Below are 26,350 nucleotides of genomic sequence, written 5' to 3' on the forward strand. Positions count from 1 at the left end.
TTATAGTAAATGTGGATATAACAGAGCCATCTTAAAGTCTTTTCTGCTAATATCCAGATTTTTGTAATAAATCTGTCTTCTCAGCAAAGAATCAATAGTGCTAAACATACTTTTAATAATTAATGCATGCTTATACCAAAGCAAAAAATATATAGATTTATAGGATTCCCTACCTTGGTGGAAATGGTGAGGTAATTCATTTATTCCTTCCTCTGAAAACCTTCCTGAAGACGTAGGAGGAGTATTTTGGTTTCCTAATCTATTTAGCTCAGCCTACTCTACATGGCCAAATCAACTCTAGTTGTGCCTCTTGCTTAACATTTTCACTCCTTCCATAATTTTTTGGGACCTTTGCAACTATGTTGATTAATACATCAAACCAAACGTTGTGAGTGAATCTTTTGCTTGCTACCTGGAGTATGAGACATACTGGCACAAAACGAGCTTTAACATTCAAATGGTTTATTAGTGGTTTAATTTAATGTTATTTTATTTTATTTTTTGTTGTGAAAATGAAGTAGCAAGATGAGTTGATGACAAAGAGACTCGTTTGATCAAATTATCTTTCAACCAATGCTGGGCAAGAAGCTGACCCACAGATGAGAGTCACTGCTAATATGAGTGTTAAGCCTATCTCTGTAAGTCACACACAAGAAAATCCAGTGGGAAATAGACCTTAATGTACAGGACTGGAGTTAAGGTCTTTTAATTAAATTTAAAGATTTTCACCCTCATGGGAAAGAATATAATTAACTAATTTCTGACAACTATTTGACCTGCAGATGCTTGGATCAGCAGTCAGAGGAGTGCACTGAGAAGTACCAGTAGATTATAATTATGAGATTTTTGGGAACCATTAATTATTCATGTGACATCTTGTTTACTAACTGCTGGGATAATAAGTTACTAAACAAGTATCAGCATCTTATGTTATAATAAAGATGTGTTTTAAATTGGTGGTCAGACTCCAGGGCTGGCTTGAGCAGAGCAGCTGCCAAGTGCTCGGATCACTGTTACTGTCCTTGTAACTGGTACTAACTGTACTAAAATAGGAAAGCAGCTAAAATTACTATAATGAAGTAATGCACTGGAGAGATGGCTGCATTGACCTTGAGGAGACCCTAAGGATAAGAATATGGCCAATACATCACTGGTTTTGCCCCTTCTAACTTCAGTGAAGTTAAATCAGAAGTGATTTTGGTCCCTGAGCTTTGTGCACCTGAGTCATGTACAAATTCTGTCTAGTTTCGAAAAAAGCTTTTTTAATTTCAAATTATGTTCAGTGCACCCATGATAATCACCTCAGTCTCCTCATGCTGTAGACATCACAGCTACTGAGGTAGGGAGGTGCCAAGAGCTACATCCCCAATTGCTGAACAGTTCTGAGGGACAGAATGTAGATAAATAGATAAACCAGATACATGTCCCTCAGCAGGACAGGACAGAGGGTTCTCCTATTTATGGATTGGAGATTTGCTATCAAACTCGTTAATTTGTACACACCTTCATCATGTCTTTGTAGGTCTGCCATTTGGCCATCAGCATTACTACAGGGCTGATATTTTCATCCAGTGTGAAGGGGAAAGATCCCAAAATCATTCTGAATTACTCTTGCAGGAAGTGCTATATGGGAGTGGAAATCATTATAAAGGTTTTTCTCTATAGAAATTAAAACTGTGTTTTGTCATCTCTGCACTACCCACTTTAGAGACACAGAAAAGTACAGTGCACTCCGAGAATGCCAAAGGAAGTGCATTCCAAAGCAGGAGATCTTCCAAGAAATCAAATGATTAATGTAGTTGCTGTTGCTCTTGACTCCTGTGTGTGTTAGAAATGAGCTACATTTAAGCAAGTATACTGATGGTTTTATTCTAACTGCTCAAAAAAAAAAAAAGAAGGCAGTTTGTTTATTGAATAAATTTGCAGCTACTGTCATTTTAATCCTGAAAAATTGGTTTGGAAAAGGCACCTGGCGCTTCCAATGTGTACATATAAAATGTGAAGAAGCAATTACAGACACCTTCTTCCAAGAGGGATAATCTAAAAGTGAAGCCTCTTTTTGGAAGGCTTCTGAAGACAGAAACTTTACGAGACAAATTTGTTATCCTGTTTTGTTCTAAAATGTCTGGGTAAGGGTATAAGAAGTCTCCTCATCTGGATTCCTAACCTGGTGAGAGTTTTCAAGCTTTCATAATAAAAGTTTCTTTCTATCAAAAAATAGTTTATCTTTTTTTAAAAGTAGCTGCCTCAAGGAGAAAGGTGCAGCTCTGAAGCTGCACTGGCAGCCAGTGCCTGAGCTGTCCGACTCTGCTCCCTGACAGAACTGAGGGCTCTGTGCCCCCTTTGCCAGCTTGACGGCCTGGCAGGATCAGAGGGATCAGTAACCACCTGCCAGGGCTTTATTTCCCCTCCCCACTGCCTGTCTGGAACTTTGGGTGGTAGAGAGAAACCGTCCTGTGGCTGTGCTGTTCTCCAGTGGTGAGGATGCTACAGGCACCCAAAACAGGATTCAAATCAGCCAGCGTGAACACATCTATGTTATTTTCTGAGCAAACAAATTACTCAAGTTATGCTTTTTTGCCCGAAGTAAGAGATTAGTGTAAAACACATATACATATGTGCAGTTAAGGGATTGTTTTCAATCTCTGCCTCAGGGCCCAGATCAGCACATATTATCTGTGCATGAACATAATTTCCATTTAATTTGAGCAAGAACTGTGGAACAGATAACTTTTCAGTTAGTTGGCTTCATTTTCGTGCCTTTGTACTACAGCAATTTCAGTGTCTGTAAACTTAGGGTAAAGCAACAGGAGGACTAGTGGGAGCAATTAACTCAGTGCTATTGGCTTTTCTATGGCCAGACAGAGAACAAAACCAAACATTCATGTCTTTTCTGGGGGTTGAGAATAAGGTATGTTGCCGGCAAAAGTGCTAAAGGTTGTAATACCAACAAGACCCTAATCTACAGCTACATTAGAATTGTAAAGCATTAAAGATGTTGCCTGTATGTAATGTTCAATGGTTTTTGACACTTACAAGTTAGCTTGTAATGTTCAGATGTGTAGTTTTCACTTGCACAAATGCAACCACAAGCAAATTCTGAACTGAAGCTCCTGAATAGTTTGCAAAAATGCATTTTAAATGAAGATTATTTCTTTTCAAATATTCAGAGGATGCAGTTTTTCTTGGTTTCGTGACTACTTCACTCCCTTCCTGATACAGCATCCACCCACAGTGCTTTTCTTCTAATGGGAACAAACAGCTGGAAAACACATGAATGTTACTCTGTTTAAAATGCTAGTTAAATTTAACCAGTTGCCTGTGCTCTCAGACTGCTTCAGATGGAGAAACATAACAGTACAGTGCAGAACTGACCCTGAGTTTGAGGAGAAATTTCAAAAGAAAAGAGGTAATTATTTTTTAAGTATTTGTAGTAGCTTTCTAATTTTCCCACTAAAATAATGCCTCGCAGCTGCTGGCTCAATGGTAATAAACATACCCATCAGTCACTTGCAGTGCTTTACAAACAGTAACACACTGCTGTGCAGAAAACAGAGCTGCAGAGCAGCTCAGTGCCTTATCACGGGATCTTGGAATGGTTTGGGTTGGAAGGGACCTTAAAGATTGTCTAGTTCCAGTCTCCCTGCCATGGGCAGGGACACCTTCCACTAGATCAGGTGAAACTTTATCTAAAGCCTCATTTCATATCTTAAATATCACTGACCTCCTCACTGCTGTGCCCTTACTGGCCATGACGACTTTTGGTCAAACCGCACAATTTTGGTTTAAGCAAAATTCTGTGCTGTGTGGGGTGTGCCAGCACATCCACACTGCAGCACTCCTGGCTCTGATGTCTAGGGTCAAGAAAGGCTCTCTGTCTCATGGAACTCGGCCAGGACAGTCGAACCATGGGGGATGCAAGGAAGGGCAAGTGCACCGAGTGTCTTGCACCTGATGCTCACTCTGGAAGGTGTCCATGTGTCAGTGTCATTCTGGGGCAGTGTCTCCTCTTTATTTCCAGAGCTAGTGTGCAGTGTGTGCACTAACACTGGGCAGTTTCTGGGTAGTGCTTTTCTTCAACACACGCTCTACGTATCAATCAGGACAGAGAACTTGTTTTGATTTACAGAAGGCCTAAGATTGAATAAATCTGAGAAATTCTTCAGTTGCTCCGAAGAAGAGACTCCTGCTTTTTCTTAGATGCCCTGTGAGTTAGTAGCTGTATGTGTTAGATTTTCTCAGGCCAGAAAACTCTCAAATAGGCAAAGTAGCTACTCATAGTACTAGAGAATCAGAATGAAGAGAGATTGATCTAACTTCATTAATTCAGAAAAAGAAAAAAAAAAGGAGAAACAAATTGATGCAGTATTTAAACCAGATAATTGATATAATGACAAATGACAACCCTGTAGCCTGCAAAATCTGCTAATAAAGTGTCTTCTGTGGCTGTTGTAAAACTAAACTTATGATCCATGATTATCTAACCATTAAATGGATGTGGGGGCTGGATATAAACTGGATATCTGTGTCGGATGATATTTCAGTGCTGTCTGGACTGAAAAAATTATTCATCAAATTTGATTTCTGATGCCTCCCTTTGCTGAAGATTAGCCCCCTAAGGAGTTTACAGGCATTTAGAAAGATTCCTTCCTCCCTCCCTTTGTGTTCTCATTCTCTTCAGTAATTACACTGTAAGCTTTCTTCAAGTTTAATTTGTAGACTTCTAAAAATGGCTTCTGTAGAATAGCTGTGCCATGATGAGTGTCTGACTGCAGAGCAGCTCTGCATTTCCAGAGGAGCATCCCTCCTGCTTGTGTGGAATTATTCCTGTCCAGATGAAACTTGCTGGACCTGTAACTGCAATAGCACAGGTCTGTCCATCAGTCAGGTTGTGTGGATATTTACATACTTTTGCCAGAGTTACACCAGCTGAAATAAAGTTAAGTAAAAGGCAAATTCAACTGAGGTAGTAGTTGGCACATTAGACTTTCTTTTTGATTGATGTGTGATACATTTTTTGTTTTCAAGAAAATTGTTTACACCGTTGGACTAATGGGATGGATGGTCTGTTTAGCAGAGAAAACAGACACATATGGCAGTGGAGAAAAGCTCTTGTTTTGCTGGATTACTGCCCACATGCCAACAAAATGCTGCTTCAGTCCCAGCCTCCACTGGCTTCCACTGTAGCCAAGAGGAATTGAAAATGGTGAAAGTGGTTATGGCGAGAAGGGAGCCTGACTCACTGAGGCTGGCCAGCCACATGACTGCTGTGCATTCTGCCTTTACTCCTGCTCCTGGAACAGGGTGAAGATCAATATGTGTTCTGTTAATTCATGCATGGCTCTTCACCAGCTGATTTCTTTTTGGAGGCTGACGCTTTTTCCTCTGTTAGCAAATATCCCACTAGCAAAGAAGTCCATCAGATGCTGAAGTTGCTAACATAAAATCAAATCCCTCTTCCTCCAATGTCTGAAAAAGTGTCATATTAAGTACTGATTGCACACTATGAACGTACTTGCAAGTGACAGGATGGGTAGACTTTCTGCATCGTTCCAGGGTTTGCTGGTATGCTTAATATAAAAAAGAAATATTGGAGAATATTTTTGTTTCCCCCTCTGTGAATCAGGAAAAAAATCAGAAAGTAGTAATTTCTGTTGCCTGTCGCAGTGGCAGTGACAGCTCCTTGCAGCTCTCAGCCTTCTTTTAGTAGGGCAAACAGGAGACTGGAGAGGGTTCTCACCAAAGCAGTTTTGTTCTGCTGCAGACTTTTATCTGCTGAGACTGGAGGTGGGCTGACAGTGGATTGACAGCTAACCTGAGTAGTTACGAGCATGTACCTTGGAGGAGAAAGTATCTGCCTGCGTTATACACTCTTAATCAATTCAGATTTATTCTCCAGCTTCTGTATAGCATTCATCCAAATTACAGAGCAAAAGGTTTTGTGAATGATGTGCAAAGTACAACCAGGATTCTTTTAAAAATCTAACAGTCAATGAAGTATTCATGCTTTCTCGAATGAAGTTGGGCCTTTATATATCATTGATCCTTTATTAATTTCATTTTAAGTACCTCTATCCTGATTCACTACGGAAGCATTTTCCATTTTCCATTGCTCTTCCGTTAAATATCCAGAGGGAGAATTTTTTGCTTACAGAAAAAGTAATTTCACAGATGACCACATTTGCTGAGGGCCAGATTCAAAAAATTATCATCTTCTCCTCCCTTTCTCCAAAAGTTCTTGTCTTTGTTCATTAGCCATACACAGCAAGAGATGAAACAAGCTGTATGAAACATTGTAATTGGGTGTCTCCCACTGATGCCACATTAATATGTCATTAGACTAATATCTCTTACTGACACACTGATATGGTTTTCAGGACAGATCTGGAAACTTGACAATCTGGATATTGTACTTTAAAAGAATCAAATTACTTACGAATGTTTTATTAAAAAATTTCCTGATTTGCAGGGTGCCTTAAAATCCGGCTGAGAGCCTCCCATGTTAGCACATCACTACGGAGAGCAGGTTGCCAAAGCTACGTGTGGAGCTGGGGGGCTCTCAGAAGTCCAAGCAAAACCAGTGCAAAGACCTTGCACTCCAAGCCCTAGAAGGGGGTGCCCTGCATTCCCTGCAAGTGGGGTGTCTGCAGCATGACTGCGGCGTGGGGACAGACACTGCTCTCCTTGCATGAGGGCATACAGCCAGAAGCATTTCATCTTCTGCTTAAAGCCATCAGGCAGCACACACTCCTACATGAGGACATAACCCGAAATTCAATCACCTCCTCTTAGTCCATTTGCAGCCTTCCTACCAGAGCTGTAGGGTGGGAACTGTGACTGTGCTGGATTTCTTTCTAGCATGGGAATACTTGCTTTAAGTCTCATGTTAGTCAGAGAGGGTCTCAGAGGAGGCACTTCAAGGTTTATGTGTGCTGCTTGTTTTTCACCAACAAATCTGAATGGGAAAATGGGAAAATTGGGGTAGATTTTTTTCTTTTGGTTTTGTTTTTAGATGAAGGACAGATGAAGAGCCTCTGTTCAAGTGAACTCAGAGCATGGGCACTGTCTTCATTGTCTTGAAAAAGAGAAAAGACAGAGAGAAGTACAAAGAGAGTTTGAAGAGCCCTGTGCTCCCAAGGGCTGCCTGCCCCTTCTTTTAGCAGCTTTCGAGGTGACTCTTGTTTGATTTATTTCGGCATCTCTTTATGCTGAAGAGCTGTGTCTGAGCCACATTTAGCAGAGTGTGAGCACATGGAAGCTGCCTTTGGTACTTTACATATCTGTGTCTCCTTTCATCCCAGATTCTGTTAGTAAGATAAAAGGTCCTTGTAGGAGTTGATGCAGGATAAGAGTGTATAGTGGGAATGGTACAGAGATCAGAAGCAGAACTCTTTCCAAGCTAAATGGGCCACAGCAAAGACTACAAGCTAAACAAAACACAGGGCTTGATCGAAAAACATCTTAGTGTTCTCTCTCCATTCAGCTATGTCTGTCTTCCCTGTTGCAACTGTGGCACTGTTTAGTTTTTTCCAGTGACAATGAGAATAAAAAAATCTATTTAAAGTGTTTACGGGAGTGACTCTCACATCTGAAATAAATATGCTTTCATGAAGAGTAGCATAGGCTTGCTCTGAGAAGTGAGTTGGGTGAACAGAAAACAGATTGAGAATGCAGGTACACTCTCTGCCACTCAGGAAATTTTACCCAGGCAGCTGCAGCCTGAAAACATTCACATAACTTTACATTTCTGTTCCAGATTGCCATGAAGTATAAAGAGAGTTTTAGGAGAATGTTAAAATATGTGATTCCAAAAAGAAAATTGGGCATTTCAGAGATTTAAATTTACTGTATATAATATCTTTCAGACAATTATTAAATCATTAATTCCAAAGAGTTGTTTGACCTGAACCTAGTTCTACTGCATGCATTAGGATTCATTCATTATAAACTAATTGAGGAACAATTAATTGATATGAAGGTATTAATTTTTTTTGCTGTTGTTTAGATTCAGCTATTTTGTTCTATAACATAATACATAAGAGGCAAAGATTCTTGCTTTTTAATGTTTTGTACAAATAAATTACAAAATTTATTGCTGGCTGCACTGTAAATAAGAAGATGTCAATTACAAACCTTTATTTTTGGAGGGTTATAAATCAGTTATACAAGTTCTCCCCAAACACAATAAATAAATTAATTAGCAGACATTGTCTTAGCAGACAAGCATGTTTATTTGCATCTTTAATGATCTCAGGAGTCTTAATCATTTAACATTTTCTATGTGCCTTGAGATCCTTGAAGGAAGGACTTGGAAAAGTGCAAAGTTTTATTAATATTATCTTCAATTATTAATTTTAACGATATATGCCACGAGGCTGTTTCAGCCAGCTGTGTGTGCTAGATCCCACAGTGTACCTATTAGCAAATGTCTCATGGAATTATTAAAGAATCAATTGAGAGCAGGTGATCACTTAATTTGAGAAGCAGAAGAGGTGAAAGCATCTCTTTAAGGAGAAGGAAGAGCCACTGGTTCTTGGAGGACATAAAAACTGAAAGAAAGGATTTCTGTTATACACACCATAAACTTGAAAAGCCTGGTTAAAAACATATTCACATAAAGATAAATATCTGTCTTTATAGATACCTAAGAGATAAATATAAACACACACAGATGGAAGAAACACACGCATATAAGTAGGGTCCCTCATTCTGTGGTCATTTTGAATCATTGGATTAAACCACTTTAGGATATGCCAGTTCATATCATAATCGAGCTGCTAAATGGGGCTGTTACTCCCTTTTTCCTCTCCTCTGCCTGCATCTGTGTTCCTAGGCTTACTGTCAGCCTTGGGCTGAGCTTGACATGCTCATTCTTGAAGTGGTATGAGCTGGTTCAGGGAGCTAAAGACAGGGAGCAGTTCATTTTTGGAGGGGAAGATCCATTTTCTACAGGTTTATCTACCTAAGCCAGCCCACAGTGGGTCCAGGCAAGTGCAGGAGCAGTCAGGTGAACAGAAGAGATGTGAAAGGAGTTCAGCTTAGTTCTAAAGTCAGATTTTACCATGGATCAGGAGTACTTCCTCTGTATTTGGTGGTGGGAGCCAGATCCGTCCAAAATAAAGGGTAATCTCAGGCTGGATGCAAGTCCCCTTCCTCACTGCCTACAGAGGAAGAATAAGGTGAAAACACTTCTTTAACATTTAGTGCCTAAAGTTAGATCATTCTAATTTAGGATAAACAAAATCTTGACTAAATTAAGAGAATGTATTTTCATGGGGTTTTTAGGATTTAAGTTAAAGACGACCATGGCCATTTCTCTTGGGCTTCAAAGCAAAAAATAACATTTAAAATGTTCATCAAGTTTACTTTGAAAGCTATTTAAACATCTGAATAAAAGGAAGATGTATTGTTATTTAGAGCTCCTTGGAAAATCTCCAAGCTTTAATTGCACTTCACTTCCATTTCAGCAAGAATGAATCTGAATGAAAATGTCTCTGTCCTGTGGTGCTCTTTCATTCCCCATCTTAGTTCCTGTGAAAACAGTGCTCTGCTGAAGCCAAGCTCAGCCAGGGCTGTGGATTTAGACATCTCTTTTGGCTCCTGGCTGGTTTTCTCTTGTTTTGAGACTAAATTAAAAGCACGTTTGAAAGTAGCAGTGTCAATTTTCCTAATTATCTGAAACGTGCTGACTATAAATACCATGCTACCTATTAAACAAATACATTCAAGAACATTCAGTAGATGATATGCAGACAAATTGACTTTTTCCAGCAAACCCAGTGGTTTTCTCTGAGATCAGTGTGCACACTGATCACATCACAGATCAGGCCAGATGATGCGTGCACACTGGGTGCAACATAGGCTTTTGGGTATGTTGGACTTAGGTTTGTGTACCTGCACAGAAAGCTGACCTTGTTTCCTGAGAACTTGCTGAACGTGTTCTCTGATACCCCAAATGCCACAACAGTCAAAGAAAAAAAATGAGCTAAAAGGTGAGACAGCTCTGGAGAGACCCAGGCCTGGTTATCTTTGATGTGGGTAATGAGAGGAGAGCTCTTTGTCTATCCTGTGTCTAAGAACACTTGCTGAGATCTATGGCAGTGCCCTTTAAACTCAGCCATCAGCTTTCCCATGGAAACTTCTTAATTATGTGCCCTTATGTGCTGAGCTATACAGGTATTTCACAGAGTATCAGGAGTTCCTCACCAGCTGAGTGACAATACTATGAGCCAGGTTGTTTAGTTCCTGTAGGCCACTCAAACTCTGGCTTAAATTTAAACAGATGTTAGGAACTGTGGGAACAGACTCTCGAGTCAGAGTCCATGTACTTTGTTATACTGGATCCTAAAGGTGTGTAAAAATTGCAAAGCAGGAGAAAATTGGGCATATCTGTAGCTGTCATTTTAACTCATAGAAAGAAAATAAAGAAGGGCTTATAAAGAATGAGATTCCATTTTCTGAAATTAGTCTCTAATCCCAGTTATGCTGCATTTGAATTTCACACACTTAATGCACTTTAAAAGTTCTAAAATCAAATAAAGAAACTTATAAAAAAATCCATAATGGAAACTTTTGGATTTTCCAAAAGCATAATCTTTTCTATATCAATGATAGAATCATGAAGAAGATATTCTATATGCCTGAATTTAAGAGGAAGCAGTATAATCAGTTATTGTTAAAGTTATAGGTAGCACACATTTGTGCTGACAGTGGCCAGTCAACCAAATAGAAATGGGTCAATTCTTGTATTTATTTTCTTGTGTTCTGTCAATGTCCAGTCACAAATCTTGCGTATTTTTGCTTGTTGGTGTGAGGGTGTACACCTACATGTTTCACATGAGTGGTAAAAGAATCCAGGGAGTATTTCCCATTCCTCTGCAGGGAGTGTTAATGCATGGAGAGTTGGCAAGAAAGCTGGGCACTTCCTTGGGACTCACCTTTGGAGAGGAAGGAGCAATCTCTGTTCACTGACCCCTAATGATCTGATTTCATCCAGTGCTGGCTGGCTGGGCTGTTGGTGGTTGTGTTTTGGAACATCTGGACTTAATCTGCTCAGAGTAGTTTTTTGTGTGTTTTCATTGTGAGGAAGATGGGGTCTGCACCATTGACCAGCTGTGGGACTTGAGATTATCATTTTGGCAAGTTTAAGTTTATATTTTTAGTAGTATTGCTCGAGGTATTCTCACACACATGAGGAAGTGTTGATGCCACTGGACCTTAAATACTGTGTACAGTTCTCTGCTAACCTTCCCAGGAAAATGGGGCCTGGAATAAAGAATGGCTGCAGGGATTTGGAAGCCTGATTTACGAAAGCAAGCTGAAAGCTTCTTTGCACTGGCAAAACAAAAGCTGAAAGGGCTTAGACTGCTCTCCCTGACAGCCATGAGGGTTGAACCTCAGGCTTCTCATGAAATTCAGTATACACATCTTTGCATTGAGATGCTGTGAGCCTACAGACCAGATTTGGTTTATGGAACTCTTAATTTTGCAGTTTGCTCATTACAGATTGGAAAAAAAAAGTCTCTAAGATGCATGTACACTGCCAAATATTTCACAGAGATATTAGTGTGTTCTTGAATTAAGAACTGTCTTCCGTATGCCTCACAAAGTTTAAATCTAAATATATAAACTGTCAATGTATATAGATTAAACAGATATATTTTGATTTTCATTATGCAGCTTTTTTCCTAGGATTTTTTCCTGATTCTGCTTGCTTCAGAACTAGTATTCTTATTTTTGCTTTAGCACTCCTAAACTTTATCACTGTTAAAACTTATTTATAAATGAGATGGATTTGCTGAAGTTTTCCATAAGAGATATTTTTTTAACCCAAGTAACACATCATGTTTTCATCATCTGTAAATGAAGTAAATTCATCTTTTTTTTCAAAATCTAAATGCAAGGCTACAGAGCTGTGTATAAAAATTCTTTTATAAGCTATGAATGCATTGTTCAGTTCATCTACATGCAGAGCTGGTAGTGGTAGTGGTATTCAAGAAGCATATGCGTGGGCTAATTGGATTTTCCATTTTACGTTACTTCTTTGTTGAATACGTGCAGGCTTAAAAGATTCAGGGTAATAAAACCAGCATAATGCTACATGTATATGATTACCTCTGTCTTGTCAATGACTTAATCCCACAGCTAATGTCATTTATTTTTCAGATGTGAGAATGAGTCATCATCTATCAAAATATTAAAGTGATTCTCACTCTACAATATTGATTGGCAGAACTGAAAGTGTCCTTAAAGTTGTTTTTTGGAGTTTGAAAATTAATGCAACAAGATCTAGTTGTGGGTAGTATATGGCTTTTCTCCTGTGACATACTGTTGGAACAACAGGATGGGTGATGGGAGCTAGGGAATGTCTTTAAGGTTGTTTTGTTTTGCTAAACCCTTTAGTAGGTGAACATTAACAGTAGTTTGAACTTGGGATTATCTTGTAAGACCACTGATTTGCCTTATTTCCCTCTCTTAATGACAAGTTGTTAAGATGCACGACATATGGAGAAGAAAGCCCACTAAATATAGAAAAAGAAAAACTGACTATGAGAATTAAGGAAGACTGGGACATTTAGGAACTTGGCCTTGGACATCAGAATTTAGTGGAAACCTTTGAAACTCCTTCCCTCCTTTTCACTACTCCCCATTTTGAAGGTAGTGGAAGGATAAGTGCTGGATACCAGAATTACAGAGAATCTTATCCAGTAGTGAAAAATAGATGGAAAAGTGTCAGTGTGGGAGTAGAGCCATTTACTCTGGGTCGAAATTACAATAGGGCAAAGAAGCTGGATCTGCCTCTAGCATTGTCTGGAGTCTGGGAACAGGCTTGCAGGATTTTCTGCATTTTCTCTGTACCTTGTCTCCCTATTTTCTTTTCCTTTTTGAAGGGGAGTTGTTTACTAGTGGTATAATCATAGCTTTGTTTAATTGTGGTGAGGCTGTCAAGTAACACACCAGCACAAGTCCAGAAAAATCCCCAAAAGGCCACCCCGAGCATTCGTGCAAGTAATCTACAGCGATAAATTTAGCACGGAACATTTGGTGGTATCAACTGCAGATTGAGAACAATGGATTTCTCCAGCTATGATAGTAGGGACTAGCTGCCCCCCATCCACTAATTATCTATGGAAATGAGGGTTGGGACTTGCTAGCAGGATTAATTTCTTGGCAACTACTGAAAATTATAGTGATTTTGAGAAAGTAGCAATCAAAGAAGATGTCTGTACATGTTTGTTTGCCAAAAATAGCACAGCTAATACTCGGCCGTGTTTTAAAGTCTTGAGCAAAATGTATCCTCCCATTTCAGTACTGCTTGAATGCTGAACAAGCTGAACCAGCAACATGAACACTATGGCATCCTGAGGTAGTAAAAGCATTCAGGAGACATCTGAAGATGTCAAAGCATCTGTTGTTTTCCCCACTAGTTTTGTGCTCATGTGCTAGAGGCCATGACACAGAGGTGGGGTTCTGTCTGTGCAGCTGTGATAGTGTTCCACTGTTCCCAGAGATGTGCCAGTAAGGGGAACAGAGCCAAGGGGAGGGGAGCAGTAAAACTATTGCAGCTTTTCCCTGCAATCCCAGGACAGCTTTTCTATGACAGATGATAAAGTGGGCCCGTATTCTGTTCTTACATGTGCTAGAATTTTGTCGAGATTACGGATAGTAATGGTTTTAATGGTCTCATTGATTCTAAATTTCACTCTATCAGGTTAAGCAAAGGCTTAGTCATCCCACTCACTGTCTAGAACATGCAATTTCTCCAGGAGGTATCCAGCTTTACTAATTCAGGAAAAGGGGAATATTGGAAACAGAGTGAGAGTTGTTCAGGTCTTTATGAGCCTGCTCCTCTGTGGAGGCTGCAGACTAGAGGTCACTCCTCTAAGCTGGCAATTTCCAGGTTTTTCTCCTGCATGTGTATCATTGCACAATTAGTGTAGCTGCTTTTAGGAAAGATTTGTGCAAAGCATACTCAGTCCTTTGTTTTATAGATAGTTGTTATTGCAAACTGAAATAGTCTCAGGCACTTAGTAAAAGTATATTTTAAAAAACAATGAAATTTGAAAAAGACACAACTGCAAATATTCATAGCTCCCTTAGCGATGGTCTTGGAAAAATTTCAGCAATATATCCTTATATTACACTGTACATCCTTTGAGTCAGACATCTCCATCACATGCAGACCACAGTATATTAGACAGCACACTGAATTCTGCATTAATGACTTCAAAATAGTCCTCACAACTCATGATATTGCTTGAGCTGTGGAAACAGTTTTCTGTGAGGCTTACTGCCAAATCTTTCACTTTTGTTATTCTGGTATGAAACTGTGGCAATTTAGCACAAGCCTGTACTAAAAGCTCACATTTTATATACTCACAAAGTGCAAAAATCAATGCACGAGCAGGCAGAGAAATACTAAAATGCCTGTAATCTGAAAGCAGGGCTACCTGCAATCCTGTTTCATCAGTCTAGCTAAGTACCCAAAGTCAGGAAGCTTATCTGATCCATCCAGACTTCTTGATGATGAAAATCTCACAAAAACAAAGGATTTTTGGGACTTTGTCATTTCAGTCGTTCAGAAGATACGAGACACACTCGTGCGTGTTTCATATTTCATCTTTTGCTGTCTGCAGACAAATCAGAACATGAAAACACTGAACAACTCCTAAAAAAGAAGTAACCTTAAAAATCCTTAACATTTTTGGCTCGTGTCTAATGAGGTAAAAATTACCTCTAAAAATGAGGTAATTCTGTTCTTGCTTTTGACACAGCTGATTGATCCCTGCTGGGAGTGCATGTTCATGCTTGCTTGCTTGCTTAAGTATGACATGAAAAGGATTCAGGGACCAAATTCCAGCCAGGTGTAAATAGGTGTAATTCTACTCAGATTGAGGGAATTCTTTACCCCAGAGATTTTTAGAGCTTTTCACAGTTAAAAATTAAGTGACCTTTCTGCTTCCACTTTACAAATATTTTGCAACGAAAAGAGAAGTGGTATGAAACTTTGTTATTATAGCAAAGCACTTCATACTGTGACAACCTAGCTCCTTTCAGAATAAATGCAAAACATTGCCCAAATCAAATGGCAAAAACGCCTATTCCTGAAGGGGCTTCAGCCCTGAAATTCTCAGCTGTAGGGTGTTTCCTGGTCTGCCTACCTCCCAGTAGGTCCTTCGCTGGTCAATACAAGTGTTTTGGCAATCTGTCATTTTACCAAGAGATATTCAGTATTTACATTCCAACTTCATATATATACCGCAGTGTTTAAAGAAATGTTTTTCAAAACATGTGCACCAGTGAATCAACAAATATAACAATGACCACACTCAAAATGTACTCCACTTGCAGAGGAATTACTGGGTCTGACCCTGGCGTAGGGATATCTTTGAAATGTCTGCTCTCTCACAAAACAGGTCCTGGATTGCAGCAGCAGAGAGAAGCATGAGCACATGGTGTGCTCCTCTGTTCTCCTCCTATCTCCCATCATGAGGACGAGTCCTGCTAACTAACTTCTTGTTCCTCTTCATGAGCATCTCAGACTACGGAAGATTACTAAAAGTGATCCGAAATTCAGTTAACAGATTGTTAGCTAGAACAGTCTCCTCAGTCTGAAGCTCAGCTTCAAACAGAGAAAAAAGTTGCCAAATTTAATTTTCTCCTGTATTGACATTCATGTGTCCCTGCATGGTTTTAATGTTAGTAACTTAAAAATATTAACAGCTTAATGATATTAAAATGAAAGAATAGCTTGGAAAACAATGCTAAGACAGTCAGTCTTGTTACTATATTTACTTTTCAGAGAAAGGTTCAAGCCAGATCCCAAAGATGAAGTGCCAGAACATTTACAAAAAATGACTCATCACATTGTGTCCTAAAATAAAGCAGCATGCACTTAATGCCTCCTGACAGAAGTGTGTCCTGCAAATTTCCCAGGCTAGATTTATATACGTACCTTTAAGCCAAAGAAGCACTTGAGCTTCTATTTGCTGATCAAAACCAGGGCAGAGCTCTGTTTTCAGTTCAGCCACCTCTAATCAGTGGAAGTTTAAAGGGCTTTTGAAAGACTGAACAAAGCACATGTGGCTAAGATGAAGCGCTTGTCAACTCCAGGGAGTAATCCAGCATTGCCAGCCAGAGTCAATCTGTTCCTTGCATGACGGCACAGACACAGCCGCAAGCAAAGGCCACTCCGTTTACTGAGAAATGTGGAGTCAGCTATGGCCAGAGCCAGGGAAACGTGTTCCTTTGTGTCCGAGGTACCTGCTAGGAAAATCCTGTGCCATGGCCATGGTTAATGTTCCAGATGGCAGAGCTTCCCGTGGCATGGTGTGCTGCAAGCCCTTCACATTCATCCTGCCACATATTGCTGCGTTATACATCTCCTGCAGTAATGTTTGCTTCAGCCAGGAAAAGGGACTTTCTAAATGACGCTGCAACTATTAGCAAAGAAAGCATAGATGATTATTTCCTATGCTTAATTACATACAGGTATACTGTTACCAAGATCAGATTGCAGACACAGAAACTCCAGTGGTCCGACTTTCCAGAGCCTGTGTTGCTGTCCAGCTTTAAATCTGTATCCTTCCTGCCCAGGAATACGCATTTTGATTTACTGTAATATTTTTACCACTGGACCCCAGCCACTCTCAGTGCAGTGAATGTAATTAGATGTTCAGGGCTTTGTTCTGTCCTTGTGGCTGACAATGTCTTCAGACCCCACTCTGGAGGGAAAAGTAAGAATTCTTCTATGGGCTTTTCTGTGATGCAGATCAAGTGGCAAATAAAATTTCAGACCAAATGATTAAAGTTTGGCAGCGTAAAATGGTATTTGAAAATGTGCTGTTAAAATGTGAAACACCAGTGCACAGAAGGCACTACCATTCCCACCTGGGTTAAAATTCTGCCTTTGAAATCTATTTAAAGGGACCTCAGCTCTAGCCCATTCCAGTTTTGCCCGTTCCAGGGTAGGCCAGCAGGGGTAATAGAACAGCAGCAGGGTTAAAGAGTGCAGAGGACCAATGTCTAAGCGTAACTCTGAATCAAACTGACAACTCACATACACATGAAGACATCTACCCGCTAATTCCCAGAGCACTTGATGAGATAAGGATGCATGTTTTCAAATGAGTTGTGGCTGGGAAAGTGCCTGTAGAACAGAAGCAGTTGTTACACCTTTAAGAAGGTACAGGCAGATGTAGCCTGTGCTGTGAGTGCTTGTGCAGTGCCATCAAAATACAAAATTTTTTTCTGTGACTGTGGTCCGACTGAAGATGTTCTAAACATTGTCAGTAGTATGTACAGGTGTGTAAAATACCAACCATGAAGAAAAAAAAATGCATGTTTCATGCAACGGCACATAAATAAAAAGGGAGCTTGAGTGCCTGTCTGTGCCTATGCAGATGAGGAAGTTAATCCCTCCAGTCTGGGGAGGCCGCAGTTTAAAAAGTCAGCCTTCCAAAATCTTGCTGTTAACAGTGCAGCTTAGACAGAGCACTTTGTTCTCCTGCCTTTTTGTCTGTGGTAATTCACCTCCAGAGCAATATTATAGATCAGCCACTCTGAATCAATAATACTTGCATGCATTTATGTGGAGTTCATGCTAAGGAGAGTAAGCCAGAGCTAATTAAGCTAAAACATCATTTGTACAGTTGGCAGCTCCCTGTTAACTTTGAACAGTCCAGTACATAAAAGCACAAGGATCAAAAGATCTAGAACTGAAATAGTGAGGGCAGCTGATTTTTAACCGGAAAGACTGGAAAAGTCAAGTGCCTCATGAAAGCATCTGGGTTTCTACAAAGCTAAATGACAGATCTTGCTAATACCCAAAGGCAGCCAATAAATTACCCACAATCAGATGATAGTTCTCAGATTTCTTTAATAATATCTCAACACCTCCCATGTATTTAAAAGTCAAAATGATTCTTTTGCAGAACTGTAGGAAGAACAGCTTGATGGATATCTATTATTTGTTTGATCACAAGTGAGAGCAAAGATCAGCCTCTGTGCTAATCAGGATTTCCTAGTCTGGAATGAGGTCATTTTTCAGATCAGCTTGATTTATTTTATTTAAGATCCTCACATCAGGATACCAGATACCTACACCAAGCTGTAGCTAGATTTTGTTTCTCTGTATAATAAGTGGCAAAATCAACACTGCTTTGAACAAGGGCATCTCATTAATGAAGTAAAATGCATATACAATTATACAGATTCTAGGAAGGGGATGTACATTCATTGTGCCTGCATTTATACATGGTACACTTACCTGTAAAGAGCCTCTCCTTATTCACTTGCAGATATTTAGAACCTATTTGTATGTCAACTATTTAACCCTCGTGAACCTAATTTAAATTTGCTGCCATTCTGTAGAGAACTCACAGCTTTATCTCTGTATTTCAGACCTGTCTCATTCTGCTCAAAATAAAATTGGTCTGTCTTCCAAGTCTTGTTGTTGTCTGACCATCAGCTTGAACTGAACAGGACTAAAACAGAGCTTTTAATCTTTCTCTCCAAGCCACCTCCCTGTCATGTCCTTCAACACTGCAATCCCACTTGCTACTTAGGCCAGTAACTGGAGCATCAGACTTGTCCTGTAATGTTTTCTGGGTCCTCACAGTCACATTATACCTGAATCCTGCAAGGTTGGTTTGGGTCTTTTTTTTTTAAATCTTAGATATAGCCTCTCCAATCCTGCCAGACAGCTGAAATGCTCATCCAGAAACCATTCATCTCCCATCTTGATTACTGCAACATCCTTTTCACTGGCATTGCAAATGCATTTTTCTCTGTCCACATCCATCTAGAACATTACTCCAAGACTATTTTAGTAGCTTGTTGTTTTAACCATATCCTTGCAGGTCAACTGCAGACAGTGGAGTTTAATTTGGGGAACACAGAATTCCCTTACATCTCATTTACACCGAATAAAGGATTTGATTTTATTTGGCTCTACTTGACTTGTTTCCTTCTCCTAAACCACCCGGGACAGTTTGGATTCTCCTCCTGCACCTCTTTCTGCTTTCTACAGGCTGGCCTGTGGTGGTTGAGCCCTTGTACTCCTAAAGGAGCAACCAATGTGCTTTTCTATGTTCTTGTTATGCACGAGCAACACTGTCAGAGGGATTTCACAGAGCTGCTTCCTCGTTCTGCTTGGATACCTAAATCGCCATCATCTGAACAAAAATAGATGTTGTTCATGTGTGGTGCTGCCACTGATCAAACTGACAAATGTTACTTCTGAGCTTCTCTGCTCTGCCTGAGAGCACCTTGGCTCTTCCCTTAAACACAGATTGTGTGCCCCCTGGGGCAAGGGCTGTGTCTGAGACATGATTAATGGCATAGAGCACCCACTTGTGTCTACTGACTATAACCAAAATAATACAATGTGCTTGTATATATGTTCCTATTTGGTGTTCTGTGACCTTCACCAGTGTTTTTAGAATAACACTTCAGCAGTTACACACAGGAAAAATTGATCATTTTCAACATACATGCTTAGAAGAATGTGCTTACAATTCATGGGTACAGTAGTCATAAATAATAAGGGGTGTGTGTGTGTATGGACAGGTGGAGAAAATATTTGGAAAGAGAAGAAAACCTATTTCTATTAGTATGTGTAAGAGTTTTCTAAACACCTTTATGATTTTCAGTATCAAACACAGTGATAGTAATTATTATGAATCTCAAGAAAACATTTTTTCATTATGAAGAAGAGAGACAGAAAACTTAGATCTCTTGCCAGCATTCACTACAATCTTCAACTAATCGGATCTGGGGAAAAATCCAAAATTAATACTGTCAAACTGAGCAACAGATGTTGAAAGAGAATCAGGCACTGCAAGAAAATTGATGTGCCAATGAAAATTAGACAGACAGGAAATTCTCACTACATAAAACCCAGCAGGTTACAGGGGCTCAAAAAAAAAGTTATTTTAGATCATCTAGCCAGTTCATCTTTGTGCAACCATATTAATAGTGTTTTTCTCTTTTTTTCACTTGCTATACACATATTTATGTAGTAAAAAGAAATGTGTATGATTTAATTTCTGCAAAACACCTTTTCTCTGTTCACTCAAGACAGATTGGCTTCATCTTACTTGCAAGACCTTCTACGTTGTGTTCCAACTTGTCAGCCCTCCCTTCTCTTCAGCAGCCATTGTTTGCCTTTGTATCTGGGCGCAGACAAAGAGGCTTCAGTTGATTGTTTGCAAGAATATGAAATAAATTTACATTCATCAGAGTAATGGGTTTCCATTTCCAGAGGCTAAGCCAAGGAACAGCTGAATTTAGAAGCAGGCTTGTTTGCAGGGTGGCTACAGCAGCATCCGTCTGTAAGTGGTTGTGCACAGCACAGGCACTTTGAGGGTATAGACTTTGTTATCCCTACATTGCTCAGACAAGAGCCCAAATATTGGAAGGTTGTCTGCAGATTTGGAGATTCTTTTGCCAGCTACAGCTGCCAGGCCTCTCATTTAAGTTGGTAAAACAGATGTGATTAGGTCAAACATTTTTGAGCCAAAAGCTTGACAAACATAATAATTTGAAAAGCAAAAAAAGACTAATCTTCTGTGTCTTCTAACTCATCTCATGTTTTCTCTCAGATAGCAGCTGCTGCTTTAAGTTGCACACAGCATTATTATTTTTGTTTCCCTGGTTTGACTAATTTCTTTTGGAAAGAGATCTCTTAGCTTTTTTTTTGGCAAGCAGAATTCTGGCCTGACTGTGGATTTTTCTCCCACTCTCACTCACTCACACATGCTTTCCTTCCTTTGCTGTTTTTCCAGCTCTTGAGCTGTTCCTCCCTCTGCTGTACTTGCAGCAAGCACGGGGGGTTCATGCATTAGCATCAGGAGGTGCCTGCAGACTGATTGTGTCCTTGTACCTACGTGCTTCCTCTGTTAACACTTCAACAAATAAAACCATATTAAGAGATTATTTTGGTTTCAGGGATGTGAAAACTAACTAAAAAAAATAAAATTCACCATTTTGGGGGGGTGTCGGTGTGCATGTGTGTGTTGGAACTGGAAAACTGGAACTGTGGTGAACTGGAACAGTCACTGGCTTTGGACTGGAGAAGTGCCTTTGCTGTGTGTAAGCCGAGCCCCTTACCAGATGGCAGCTCTTCAGCTGGCATGGATTAGGATAGGTAAGCAGCACTGTGCAGACTACTGAGTTTCTGAGCTTTCCTGTTTAACTGATCTCTTATTTTCTTGGGCTCTCTATGAGTCCTTGTTGTGGTGGTGCAGACTGTGGCATGCCTTGCCAGAGATGGAGACAGGAATCCACACAGAATTGGAAACCGTTTTCCCTTGGAGGCAGAACAATGGAAGATTTCCATCGGTGAGACAGGAGTAGGGACTGTGCCTCTGCACCAGTAATTGCTAATCAGGGCAAGGGCACAGGGAGCTTCTCCTGGAAGTCCTTTACATGTGTATTGTGCCAAGAGCATCCTACTGTCTCTATTATCTGATAATTATCTGCAAGTTTCCCTTCAATGCCACAAATCGACTGATTTTAAAGATTCAGCTACATGCCATTCTCTTCTTCCCAGGTCCATCACTTCATTCCATGGAATTTAGAACAACATTTAGACCAAACTAAGATGAAAAGAAAGTAAAAATCACTAAAGAGAAGTTAATCCCTGGGTTTAGAGTCAAAGACCTCATAGGAGTAAGGAACAAGTAAGAACCAAGTCCACTGGGGTTCCAGGAAATGTTCACCAGAGGTGTTCTCAGTTCTTGTCCATCCCTCTGACTCTGCATTGCAGCAAGAGCAAACATAGCAGGTTTTATTAAAAAGCAAGCTGATACAACTCAATGGGTCTCATAAAAATAAAACAAATAAAACCAATACCCTAGGAATTGTATTTTGGTTTTTATAAAGGGGAGTCTCTTTAAGTTCTACTAATGCTTAAGTGTTGTGAAATTTTAGGCTCAGATCTGAGTTTTCCATTTTGATGAGCCTGGAACAGCAAGCAAAAGAGCTGGATGTGAAAACAAAGAACTCTGGAGCAGCTGTAGGTACCCAGAGAGTAACACAGACAAAAGTGGCTCATCCTGAAGACTCTTTGCTAGACAGTTGGACTCTGACGTTGCTGTCAGGCTTGGAGAGTGACAGATTGAGTGGATGGTATCAATACTTTTTCTCTTCTTCATTACAGGGTGTTTTCTTGAATTGATTACAACCTGGTGGAGCTGCTGGGTAAGTTAATGAATTTCATGGGGCAGGGGGAGGCACAGTTTTTATGTATCCAACTGCAGATATGAAAACAGATCTGATTTTCCTAGTCTGAGATTCAGGCCACTGAATGCAGAACAGAGCTGAATAGAAAAGCATATATTTTGCTTCAAGTGTTGCTTTGTGTTAAGGATGTACTTAACTCTCTTCCCAAACTGGTACTTCTCAGGTTTTATTAGCACTCTTAGCACCCTAAATAAGATTGGAGTAAAGAAAGGAAGGGAAATTTCTTTGACGAATATGTCAGCTAAATGTCTTTCTTTTTCCCTGAAGAAGGTTGTAATGTGGTTTTTTATCCAATCTGCAGAGGAACTGAAGTGATACATGAGCACTTAGCAATAAACATTTTTAATGGAGACCCCTATCCCCAGCTTAATTTCTGCCCTCAGTCATATTCCATTAATCAATACTAGTGATGTTCCTAGTGCTTCCACTGCACCCTGTGAACCATTTTGCTGCTTGGAATTAAAGAAATGTGCCTTGGGTATATTTTGGTACTCAGATTTAATAACAGGGGATCCAATATTGATTTTAATGGGAAATGGTTTGTGTATGTGTGTGCACATCTGTGTTTTTCTGTGCACCAGTTTCCCGTGCATGGAATAGTCATGCTCCAGTCCAGCACTTCTGAGTGTTACAGCCCTGAAAGAGTCTCAGAAATGGTACAAACCATGGCAATAGTGATTAGAGGAAAGTGATTAACTGCCTAATATGATCTTGCTTCCCAGCAAAAGATGTACAATTTCCCCGTATGTCACATTCAGTGTTACTCACACACAAGCAATTTCTACCAAGCATTCTTGGCAGCGTATTGGCAGAATATTCACAAAATTTAGTCTGCAACACTATCTGTCAAATGATAGTGGTGCTCTTTGTTTGGTTGAGTTCAGGTCTTAAATCTGGGCTCCTGAGGCCGATATTTGTAGTTCCTTGCAATTCCTTTTTTGAGTCAAATGCACCCATGGGCAAATGGGGAAGAGGAACCTTAAACGTGCAAATAAATCTGTGGGCTTAGAATGGGCTTTCTGCTGGTAATATTTACAATTATTCAAAATTGTAAAGTTAAATTTGATTTTCAGTGAATCGTACTATTTCACCAGCAGCCAGAAAGAGACAGATCTGCTATTCTAACCCATTTCAAGCCATTTTTAGAGGGTTTACGTCAGCCATTAGGACTGCTGGGCTGCTCAGTCCTGGAAAACAGCCTTTGCATGGTCTTGCTTGCACCGAAACAGAACAAAGGGCTGCACATGGGTCTTAAGTTTTACCTGAGCTTCATCAAAACAGAAGTGAAAAGTAATTTCAAAAAATTTCTTGAAGCTATTTCAGCAGTGTACTTAAGCATGTATTTTAAGAGTTTTTCTCAGACCATGCTAAAAGCTACCACAAGCCACAGCACAGAAATGTTTATGAGTATGTGTACTTAGTCACTGCTGAGGTTCAAGAGAAAATATGCATTTGACATTCACAGAAAATTCAGCCTGGATATTTCACAGGCTGATGAGTTGCAGTATTTAAGGAAAGGTTAGGGGTTCTTGGGTTTAGAGGAAGCCAAATTAAGAAGGAAAATTAAAAATGGTTGGTCAACTTTACTTTTTAATGGTTCATAAATTTCCATGCAATAAACACACCTTTTTTTTTTAATGAGAGCAGATTATTCCTTGGCATATGGGATCTGAAGGTTCCCACATGTGTTCTTAAAGTAACTTTCCATTAAACAATGTACTTTTATTGGGACACTTTCACACAGTCCTCCAAAGTCCTGCTTATCAATACATACCAGGTCAACACACCCTTTGAGTGCATCAGGAAAATACCACTGCCTTTCTTTTCCCACATGATGGCATGAAAGCAGACAAGGAACACTGTACTGAAGCTGATGATCTTTCACAGGAGTGTGGCCTTAGACCCTCTGCTTTCTGTGTAGGTTAATAGAAATCTCTTCGTGCAGGTAACAGCCTTTTTATGTAAGGGCATTTTTTGTTATTAGTAACAAAACCAGACATTCAACAGCTGTATCTATATAAATTACTTCATACTGCTCCTATAAAAAGTACTTAAATTAAAATATAGCATGAATAACTGTTTGCTTTAATAGCAATACCTTACCTTTATTAAACATGTTTTCAGTTACTAAACCTTCCTGTGACTTTTCTGAGCCATAAGCTTTCAGCAAAAAGGACTGTAGCCATAATTTATGTACCCCCATCATACAGATAAAGTGTTTGTATTCAATTTAAAAACTATTTTTAAAATGATTGCACAATGAGGGGTCATAAATCGTTGGAATTTGCAGTACCACAGTACACATACATAAGATTTGTAAAGGAGCTATACTCAATATTAATAAAATTAAAGAAAGTCTTACTAAATCACAGAATCTCTACTACTATGGATATAGAGTGCTAGGCAATATTTACAGATGCACTTTTGTATATAGACTGAGAGGATGAAATTAATCCATAGATTTTTGGGTAGTACATAGCACAGACTGACTTCCATGGATTCAAATTTTGCCATTTTGCATGACACCTTTGGAGCAAGTCATATGCTGCTGGGGCTCCCAGGTAATGCTTGTTCCGTACTTGTAGCTGTTGTACTGTGGCAGCAGCAGGAGCTGCCACTGAGAGGGATTTGAGCACGCTTGTCCATGGTGGAGAAACCAGGGGCAGCCACCCAGCCAGGACACAGCCAGCCTGTACCTGTGGCCATGGATCTGGGCCCCCCAAGGCACTCTGACAGACACAGCACAGTCTCAGACCCAGCAAGTATTTTACTGTGAGCTGTAAAAGTAAAGCAACTAAACTCCTCTCCACAGTTCCTGTGAGTTGCACAAGGTCTAATGTGTCATTCTGGCAAGTGAATTTAGACATAGAGAACATCTTCCAAAATACAGACACTTAAGCACTACAGCTGGTTACCCCGGGGATGCTGCAGGGAGTGAACCAACAGAGGCTTTCAAGATCATGATGGACAAATGGCTCTCAGGCACGGCAGAAGGCGTGGTCTTTAGATTTGGCCTAGGGACAGGATTAGATCTCTCTCAGAGACTTTTGTTGGTTCTTTTCTGTGAGTTCTGGCCCAAGAAAGACAAGCACTCAGCTTGCATTGAGAGTCCACTTCCTTTTCTTCTTCTTCATTCCCAGCTATGCTAAATCAACATCTGTCTAGTTGGACAGATGTGTATTTACATGTACACAAAAGGGGCACGAAGGGATTTGGGCCCTTGTGTTGTAAACACATCTCACAGAAGTTAAGGGAAGAGCAGCAGTATACTAATGACACTGACCCTCAGGAGACAAGGCAAATTAATGCTGCTGAGCTTGAAACTCGAGTCAACAGAGCAGACCCAGAAAACAGTCGCTGGTACGCTGCCAGCAGTAAAACAGGCCCCAGTCGGGGTCACCTTTGCTCCCCAGGCCCAGAGGCACGTCGGAGAGGTGACCCTGCCCGGGAGCGCACGGAGCCACAGAGCATCTGCTCTCCCTCACGCCATCGGGGCGGGCAGCGCACGGCAGGAGCCGCACGGTAGCTGCTCCTTCCCTCACCCGGCCGCGCATCCCTGCCACCCCTCCCTGCCTGCCCCGCTCAGCGAGCCCGTGGGCATCGGGGCACGCGAGGCACGGTCTGAGAAGTGCTTCTGTTCCGATTCGAGCAGTTGCTGGGCAGAGAGCAGAGAAGCCGTAACTTGCTCCGGCCCGCTGGGTCAGGAGGCGGCCGCGCAGCTCCCACGCGGCCCCGTCGGGCTCCGCTGGCCTTGCGAGGCAGAGCTGCCACCGAACAGGGCTCCAGACCCGCAGCTGGTCTTGGAAAGAGCAGGGGGAAAAAGCTGCAAGATGAATTCTCAGGAGGTGGAATGGCCCTGGCAGGTGACACAGGCTCTGTGACAGACTCGAACAACCCGCAGAGCTCCCCTTTACCCGAGCATGATGTGGAGTTTGGTCAGTGCCTCCCGACTCTGGGTGTGAAGGACAGGCTTTGCCCGGTATGAAGGACAGGCTTTGCCCGGTGTGAAGGGCAGGCTTTGCCCAGTATGAAGGACAGGCTTTGCCCTGTTTGAAGGACAGGCTTTGCCCGGTGTGAAGGACAGGCTTTGCCCTGTGTGAAGGAC

The 26,350-nt window shown here is 40.6% G+C and overlaps 1 long non-coding RNA gene across 1 annotated transcript in view; it reads left to right on the forward strand.

Annotated features, from left to right (window-relative positions):
- Positions 1–26,350, forward strand: part of LOC121669718 — a 190,476-nt gene that overhangs the window by 163,408 nt on the left and 718 nt on the right. Inside the window, exon 6 of the long non-coding RNA XR_006017876.1 lies at positions 22,163–22,203. This is a non-coding gene — a long non-coding RNA (uncharacterized LOC121669718). The remainder of the gene's footprint in view (positions 1–22,162; positions 22,204–26,350) is intronic.

This window comes from Corvus kubaryi, unplaced genomic scaffold (assembly GCF_017639235.1).
Source record: "Corvus kubaryi isolate FWS band 111438036 unplaced genomic scaffold, C.kubaryi_AGA036_p1.0 37394, whole genome shotgun sequence".
NCBI lineage: Eukaryota > Metazoa > Chordata > Aves > Passeriformes > Corvidae > Corvus > Corvus kubaryi.